This window comes from Lactuca saligna, chromosome 4 (assembly GCF_052625555.1).
Source record: "Lactuca saligna cultivar CGN05327 chromosome 4, ASM5262555v1, whole genome shotgun sequence".
NCBI lineage: Eukaryota > Viridiplantae > Streptophyta > Magnoliopsida > Asterales > Asteraceae > Lactuca > Lactuca saligna.
The window spans coordinates 22,911,985-22,921,789 of NC_136420.1; positions in this window are offsets into that span (position 1 = coordinate 22,911,985).

A 9,805-nucleotide genomic window follows, 5' to 3' on the forward strand; every position below is an offset into this window, starting at 1 on the left:
ATTGCCTGCCCAAATTTTATTTGATTCTGGAGCCAACTACTCCTTTATATCGCATGAATTTGGTAGAAAACTAGCTTTGCCTATTGTGAGACTAGATAATGCTTTATTAGTCGAAGTTGCTAGTGGCAAGATTGTACCTGTTAGCCATCGTATGAAAAACATTTTAATTGATTTGAATGGGAATAAGTTCCACGAGGAATTATTACCTATAGAACTTAATGGTTTCGACATCGTTTTGGGAATGGATTGGCTTAGTGCCAATGATGCCGAAATTTTATGCAAGAAGAAAATAGTGAAAGTGAATTCGCCTGGAAAGGAATCGTTTATGGTGTATGGAGATAAACGCAGAGTAAATTCTGGAATCATTTCCCTAATGAAAGCCAAAAAGTGTTTGACTAAGGGATGTACATCATATTTAGCATTCGTGATCGATGCTAAGAAGGAAAAGAAGGTGATGCAAAATATTCCTGTAGTGTGATTATCCGGAAGTATTTCCCGAAGATCTTCCTGGATTACCGCCCGATCGACAAGTAGAATTTCGTATTGACTTGTTGCCTGGAACAACGCTAATTGCAAAAGCACCTTATCGATTAGCACCGACGGAGATGAAGGAGCTAATGATGCAACTTCAGGAGTTATTGGACAAAGGTTTCATTAGACCTAGTTCATCACCCTGGGGAGCTCCGGTGTTATTCGTAAAGAAGAAAGATGGAAGCATGAGGATGTGCATTGATTACCGAGAGCTGAATAAGGCAACAATAAAGAATAGATATCCGTCACCAAGGATTGATGACCTATTTGATCAACTACAAGGTTCAAGTTATTTCTCAAAGATCGACTTGAGGTCAGGATATCATCAGCTAAAAGTAAGAGAGCAGGATATAGAGAAGACTGCATTCAGAACCCGATATGGACACTATGAGTTTTTGGTTATGTCGTTTGGACTAACCAATGCTCCAGCAGCATTCATGGATTTAATGAACAGGGTTTGTAATCCGTTCCTTGATAAATCTATGATAGTGTTCATTGATGACATTCTGATTTATTCAAAAAGCCAAGAGGAGCATGGCAGACACTTACGAGAAGTTTTGGAAGTCTTGAAGAAGGAGAAGCTGTATGCGAAGTTCTCCAAATGTGATTTTTGGATTCGAGAAGTCCAATTCTTGGGTCACGTGGTCAACCAAGCAGGTATAATGGTTGATCCAGCAAAGATTGAAGCTGTAATGAAGTGGGAACAACCGAAAAGTCCCACGGAGATTCGAAGCTTTTTAGGATTAGCCGGATATTACCGAAGGTTTATCCAAGGCTTTTCTTCGATTGCTAGTCCATTAACAGCTTTGACCCACAAAGGAGCTACTTATGCTTGGAGTGATAAGCATAAAGAAGCATTCGAGAAGCTAAAGAAGAAACTATGCGAGGCACCGATACTTTCTCTACCCGATGGAGTTGAAGACTTCGCTGTTTATAGCGATGCGTCTGGTGTTGGATTGGGTTGTGTTTTGACCCAAAGAGATAAGGTGATCGCGTACGCATCTCGACAGCTGAAAGAGCATGAAAAGAACTACCCGACTCATGATTTGGAGTTGGCAGCGGTAGTTTTCGCTCTGAAAATATGGAGGCATTACCTCTATGGCACGAAGTGCAAACTTTTCACTGATCATAAGAGTCTCCAATATCTCTTTAGTCAGAAAGAATTGAATATGAGGCAACGACGCTGGCTGGAACTACTTAAAGACTACGACTGTGAGATACTTAACCACCCCGGTAAGGCCAATGTTGTTGCTGATGCTCTCAGTCGGAAAGTCAATCTTGAAAAGAGAAGGCCAAGAGCGTTGAGAATTGAAGTTGTCTCAACCATTTTAGAAAGTATAAAGAAAGCTCAAGAGGAAGCTTCGGAGAAGAATGACCGGAAGGAAGAACGTTTGGGCAAAACGTTGGTGTTCGGTGTAAACAGTCACGGACTGAAGGTGTTCCAAGATCGGATTTGGATACCTAAGACAGGAGGAGTCAGAGATCTTCTGATGGAAGAAGCTCACAAGACCATGTACTCAATTCATCCCGGTAGCACTAAAATGTATAGGGACCTGAAACCCTATTATTGGTGGCCGACGATGAAGCTCGACATTGCGAAGTATGTGGCCGAGTGTGTGACTTGTGCAAGAGTCAAGGCACAACATCAGAAACCGTACGGGAGTTTAGAACCATTGCCTGTGCCTATGGGTAAGTGGGAAGACATTACTATGGATTTTGTCACTAAACTGCCCAGAACAAAGAATGGTCACGACATGATTTGGGTGGTCGTCGATCGATTCACTAAGAGTGCGCATTTCATAGCAGCCAATGAGAAATGGTCTATGGAAAAGCTTGCGAATTCTTATGTGAAGGAAATTGTGAGACTTCACGGTGTTCCGCTAACAATTGTGTCGGATCGTGATAGTCGTTTCACCTCAAGATTTTGGAAAAGTCTACAAGAGGAATTGGGTACCAAGTTGTGTTTAAGTACAGCTTACCATCCGCAGACTGATGGTCAGAGCGAACGGACGATACAAACACTTGAAGATATGATGAGAGCGTGTACCTTGGAATTCCTAGGAAATTGGGATGAACATTTACCTTTGGTAGAATTTTCCTATAATAATAGTTTTCACTCGAGCATAAAGATGGCGCCTTATCAAGCCTTGTATGGACAGAAGTGCCGTACGCCGTCTTGTTGGCTTGAGGCTGGGGAAAAGCAGTTTATGGGGCCGGAGATAGTCCATCAAACTGCTAAAAAGTTGAAAATAATTAGGGAGAGAATGTTAGCAGCTCAGGATCGTCAAAAGAGTTATGCTGACAAAAAGCGAAGACCGATGACTTTTGAATTTGGAGATTCGGTTTTGCATAAAGTCTCGCCATGGAAGGGACTTATAAGATTTGGAAAAAGGGGAAAGTTAAGTCCGAGGTTTATTGGACCGTTTAAAGTTCTTCAGAGGATTGGGAACCAAGCTTACAAGCTCGAACTACCAGAAGAACTGAATGGAATTCATAACACTTTCCATGTGTGTTATTTGAGGAAGTTCACGGGAGAAGTTCCCGACATAATTCCACTTTCAGAGTTGAGGATCGATGAGAACAAAAGGTTAATTGAGGAACCAGAGGCAATTGTTGACCGAAAGACTAAGAAATTGCGACGTAAGATGGTGGAGTTAGTGCTTGTCCGATGGAAACACACGAATGGGCCAAATCTCACCTGGGAGACGGAGAGTGACATGATGAGTCGCTATCCGCATTTGTTTGCTGGTGTGTGATTCCGGGGACGGAATCATTCTAAGGTGGAGAGAATTGTAACGCCCGTGTTTCTAGGCTTTCCATTTTTAGCAATGTAATAGTCTAGGTTAACCTTGTAACTCAACTTGAAATAATAAGAATGTATTATTTGTGAATTATTTGAATTATGTGATTTATGTGTGTATTTTCTTAATTTTTATAATTTAATAAATTAAGAATAAAATAAGCGTCAAAATTTAAGTGTGAGATAAGCCCAAAATCTTTGCATAAAGTTGTAGTGGTCGAAACAAGGATTCCGGAGATATAAGGAATGCCAAAATCCGAGTTATAACGAAGAAGTTATGACCTGTCGAAGTTTCGCGACAGAACCGACACGACGCCGAGTGACGTAAAATATGAATTTAAGATAGAGCGATATTTAGCCTTAGCAATCTAAACGAAAGTCGTAGATTTCGTTAAACCGAGAGCGTGCATAAAAGGAACGCCCAAATCTGACTTCGTATGAGGAAGTTATGATTTTATGAAGTTTCGACTTAGCAGTATACAGCCCGAATACTCGATTTGAGATCGAGCGGTTTTTAGTCGAAACAATCTAAATGAGAATCGAAGATCTTGTTGTTAGTAGCGAAACGATGAAAAGTTAGGCGAGAACGGACGTCAGACGAAGAAGTTATGAATTTATAACGAAGTTTTTCTGTCCCGGCCTTCTAAAAATAAATAATAAAAATAAAAGTCAAAATTAGCCGACGGAGTCTAAATGAAAGTTGTAGAGTATGGTCTGACCTTCGCGTGGATATAAAGAACGTCGAAAACGGAGCTCGTATGCGAAAGTTACGCAATTTAGAAGTTTGACAAGTCAATTACGCCCCGCGTACTCAGTCGGATGCAACTTGTCTGACCAATACTCGAGTGCCACCAGTCGACGCACGTAGTGACGTCAAAGTACGCCCCGCGTAACCCGAGTACGCCCCGCGTAACCCGAGTACGCCCCGCGTACTGAGTACGCCCCGCGTAATTTGAGTACGCCCCGCGTAATCCCAGACCCAGCAGCCTATAAATAGAACTCGAATTCAGCCATTTTCTCTTGTTCAAACTCTTCCCTCTCTCTAAATTTTGCCTCGTTTTGCGTGCCGTTTATACCCCAAAGCCCCGGTAATATTCCCGAGCCCCGAAGTAAGATCTGAAGCCCCGAGGATCCCAAGAGCATTATTCCCGAGCCGAAACGCTGCCCGCGAGGAGCCCGGTTTTGTGAAGATCTTCCAGATCTACGGAGAAACACCTCTTCTGCAAGCCGTAGTGCTGCCCGATCATCTTCTGATCAAGTGAGTGTGTAGTTATTTTCATTCCAACGCAATATTATGAAGTATTTCCTATAAAATACGTGTTATGTGTATATATTTGGTTGTTATACGTGTGAGTGTATATTCACTCTCTTCTATCTTATAGATCTGATGTATTCTCTATGAAATACGTGTTATGTGTGTATGCCTCATCTGTTATGTGGAATATGTGTTGATTAAAACATGTTATACAGGTTTTTAAACTATGTATAAAAATGTATATTTTTATCTACTAATATGTTGGGTAGAACATGGGTAGATAATTGGTGTGTAATAAACAGATGAGAGGCCTCGGTGTTATTGGTGTTATTCTAGTCATTCAGCAGAGTATGGATGACGACCACGGACTATTCTAGACTGTCCTGTGGAACACTAGCAGGCTCATTACCTGTAGGTGTTGTGAACGACGTGTTCACCGGTGTACTCTATCCCCCACATGGTTGCCTTTAGGACACTTAATGTTGAGGAAGCCCCTCTGCAGTAATGTCCGTCCCGATGAAAAATCCTGAAATAGGTTCCTTATAATAGACGTTATTTTTAGGAACGTAAGGTGAGGATAACGGGAATGGGTAATCGGGTTTATTGTTGATTGTTGAAATTAAATATAATTATTGTGGGTTGAAAACCCTATATGCTCACCAGGCTCCCAAGCCTGACCCACTCAGTTGATTTATTTTACAGGAAGTGGCGCAAGAGCTTAAGATGGACGAACATCAAGTTGTTTTATTTACAAGTCTGTATATGTATATATTTGTTGAATGACTTGTAATGCTATCGTTTATGCTTTATGATCTGTATCGGAACATGACATCCCGACTTTTGATTATGAAATGAAATCATATTTCTTTATGAAATGTTTTGATAAATATCTATTTTATCATGTTTTGGTTTTGGGAACAAATTCCGCATCTCTTTTAAAATTAAAAGGATTTACTCTGAAAATTATTTTAAAAAGCATAAATGAAATCGGTCTTTTCTGGCCGAGATTTTGGGGATGTCACAACTCTCGTACCACTGGTACATCCTCGACTATCGCCTTACCCGTATCCTGGGTATCCATGACATACGCGACATATCCCGCATAACCCTGCTGAATGTGACACCTCGCTCTCGCTGCGGAACAGAAAACTGGTCCGCGTTGCAGCCTCTCGCCCTGAATCACTAACTCTCTCCCACTGGGAGTGCGAACTCTAACCAGCTGCTACTCACAATCTATCACTGCCCCATTGGGACTCAACCAGTCTATGCCCACTATAACCTTATTCCCTCGTAGAGGAATACAAACCAAATCTTCTGGAAAATTCTCATCAAATAACCGCAAAGTACATCCTTTATGGACTCTCATGACCCTGACGGTCTTATCATCGTCTATCTCAATGTCGAGTGGACAATCCAGCTCCCCTGGAATTCTGCTAAATCGCTTGCTAAGTGCGAGTGACACAAACGATCGGGTAGCCCCCGAATCAAACAGTACCATCGCTGAAATCTCGTTCACTAGGAACGTCCCTATAAAAAAACATATAAACATGAGAAATAAACAATATCAAATACAGAGGTAAGAGGAAAATACATACCCGTCATCACGTCAGGAGCTGCTCGTGGCTCCTCTGCGGTAAGCTAAAAAGCCATGCTCCGTGCCGTAGGCGCCTCAGCCCAGCCCTATCGGTCATCTGTAATCCTCAATGTGGCAGGAGAAGGTGCTACCACCTTCCCTGTTGCTGCTAAGCTTGGGTACTGGGACTGCTTGTGTCCCCTCTGATTGCACTGAAAGCAAATCAAATCTGATGGTGGTGTGGTGGTAGTGGCTGTACAATCTCGGCTCATGTGACCAGTCCGATCGCACTTATAGCAGCCCGAACTCCCTACCTTGCACACCCCCTCGTGCATCCTGCGGCATTTGCCAAAATGACCGTGGCTGTGCTGGCTCCAAGATCTGTGATTTAATACCTTGGGCTTCTTGCCCAAACTCATTGTCTGAACTCCCTCTGAATTCCTCTTCCTCTCTCTCTCTCTCTCTCTCTCTCTATATATATATATATATATATATATATATATATATATATATATATATATATATATATATATATATATATATATATATATATATATCCACGTCTGCCACATACTGCGGAACAAGGAGGGCCCTCTCGCTAAACTTTTAAGATTCATTCAACCTAATCAATGGCATGTTTAATCTCGATTATGTCATCATTTTTGTGACTGGGATGTCGAGGATCGCAAATGAGATGTCAATAACCATGCAAATTAGCTTGGTACTCTCGATGTCATTTGTCATCTTGGTTTAATGTATCAGTTAGCCGCACATGCTCCATTAATCAACGATAATTTTCAAGACACGTATTAACACTCTTTATTAGTCCCATATTAGTGTGCAACTTAACCACACATGCTCCATGTAACACTCCATTTGAAATTGAGTAATTAAATAATAAACCCTGAACCCCAAGGTGTAAATTTATATTTAGTTGTAGCCAAAAGCAATAATATTTAGTGGGGTGTTGGTTTTAGGGAGTTAAATGTCATAATTTTGGATTTTGGGGGTTAAAAGTGTAAGTTCCGGATTTATTTTGTAAAGATTTTCAGAAGTCAAGGAGTGTTTGGTAATTATTGGACTTAGATTGAAAGGATTTTTAAATGTTGAGGCTTAAATGGTAACTTCTGGGACTAGAATTATAATGAATTATTAAAGATGGGGTTTAGTTGGTAAATAATGGATTGAAGTTGAAAAAGAATATGGAAGGAGGGATAAAAGTGGATTATAGGAAAAGGTTTCATGTGATCGCCTATAAAGTCGTCACCTTCTCCATACCAAACCCTAAATCTAACCGTTATGGGAGTCGGAGAACCACCAGTCAAAAGGTCATCGTCGCTGTTAAGCTACCGGAGAAGAAATGAGACACAATGCCGACGTAGGGCATTCGAGGTGGTCTGGGCTTTAGGGTTCGTGAATATTGTTGCGTTCACTATGGTTATGTTCGTTTCCCTCCTACGTTCTCTTGCTGCTACATTCCAGTCATGACCACCGTTACCATATGGTTCATTCATGTTGCTCACGTCAACATTTACCACCTCGATGGTGGTTGCAGCGGGAATTCCAGATTCTGGTTCGCATGTAGGTGTATATTTTGATGTTGTCGATTCGTTGAGTGGGCGTATTTTGGCGAGGAAAATGAGAAAAGCCACCACCACCAGCGTGAGGTTATGACTATCACCTCCAACCACTACCTGCCACCACAAGGGTGGTTGTATGTGTGTGCTATTTTATGTGTGTGTTTATTTAGATATTACGAAGTAAAATGCATTGTATGGCCAGATTATTCAAGGAAAACAACCCGGCACCACCGTGAGGTGGTGGTTGCCAACTCATATCGCCATTCTGCCACCACCAGCTACCACCTTTAGTGGTTGTGTGCTTTTGTGTGTGATTGTTATCTTGGGATGCTTGGACATATGTAGCCAATAATCATAACCACCACCATGAGGTAGTGGCCGCCACAGTGAGATATCATTGACCACCATTACCCGAGGTGGTAGTGGGTGGTGCCCGACTTGTTTAACCCTAATTGACCTAATGAAGCCCCAGTTCACCAAAAAGCCTAACCATTTGACTAATTGGCATGCGATTGGGTTGGAAACCCTAATTAGGGTTTAGAAAACCCAAATTGTAGAAATACTAGTTTTGGAATGGATCGGGACCCGCATTGGAATTCTTTATTAGACTTAAAATAGTAATTAATAATCCTTTGCAATTAACTTAAGGAAGTATTGGAATTAATGGATATAATGGGTTAAGTAAGAACACTTAACCCTAATCATCATTTCATGTGAAAAACCCTAATTTTGGTTGGGCCTTGTGTTGGGCCTTCCAGTTGGGCTTTGGTGATTGGTCTATTGATAGGCCGAACAAGAACAAGTATATGGACTACAATATTTGGATTGGGCTTTAGGACAAGGCCCATTAGAAAGGGTTGGGCCCAATTTGGAAATTTGGGTCATATATGGAGAATAAGTTAATGATCATTGAATAAGAATTTTTGAAAGAAGATAAATGTGAAAAATAAGAATGTTTGAAAAATGTGATTTGAAAGAAGGATGCAAGTGAAATAAATGTGAGAATAACTATCTTTAGTGAAGCAATCCATCCGTTTAATTTTTCATTGAATACTCCTTAAATAGGAGAATAAGTTACATCGTACTGACCCAAAAACATACATAGAACCGGACAATAGAGTTACTCTTGACACTCTAATTATCTAAGTTAACAAAAGATACTAAGTTCTATGATACATTACAGCAAAAAAATGACAAAAGTAATAAACGTAGACGGACAAAATAATTTCGGAACATCTTCACCATCTCGGACAACTTTCACTTCATACCATGAACTTTTACTCCTAATGCTAATACTTTTTCTCCATCGACTCCTGAACATCTTTCACTTCGAACTAGGACAAATCTCGGAACTTGTTGGGTGATTGCTAGAGGTTCACTTTCAGGTACTAACATTGGCAAAGGCCTGGACTTGGCTTTAGACTAGGTTTTGACCAGGCCAAGCCCGGTGTTAGTTTGACTTCTTCTTTTTTAACGTTCTCCCTGAGAGATGCGTTAATAGATACCCAATAGGACACCCAAAATGCACACAACATCTTACCAATAGTAACCATGAGGACATTAACCTAGCTAACATCTTGGTTGCTAGCTAAAAAAGATGCATATTTCCTCTTCCCTCTCCTAGAAGTTTTAATCAAAATTGGTCTCCTCATTGATAATGTTTGGTTTAAGCACATGTGCCTTAATTGGTTAGTTGAATTCTGTAACATCCATAAAATTCATGAAAAAATTAAACTTTTTTAAATATCACAAAACCATTCATTGTTTACAAATTGTTTTCAAAATAGTATATCATCAGAGAATCCCAGAAATCATGACACAAAATGTGAGGAGGGGCACGATCAAGCATTCGCCTTCCGGCGGTCATCCAGAGAACCTGCCAACATCATACAAATAGAAGAATATCATAACAAACAGCATGCATATAGAGTCTTCAGCATGACTGGACAGCCTCACCAGGACTTCAGTTTATCTGGCCTACTCCCAGAACATTCAGCTTGTATGGACCACCTCGTCAGGCCTTTAGCCTGTCTGGACCGTTCTTTGGGCCTGCGGTCTGACTGGTA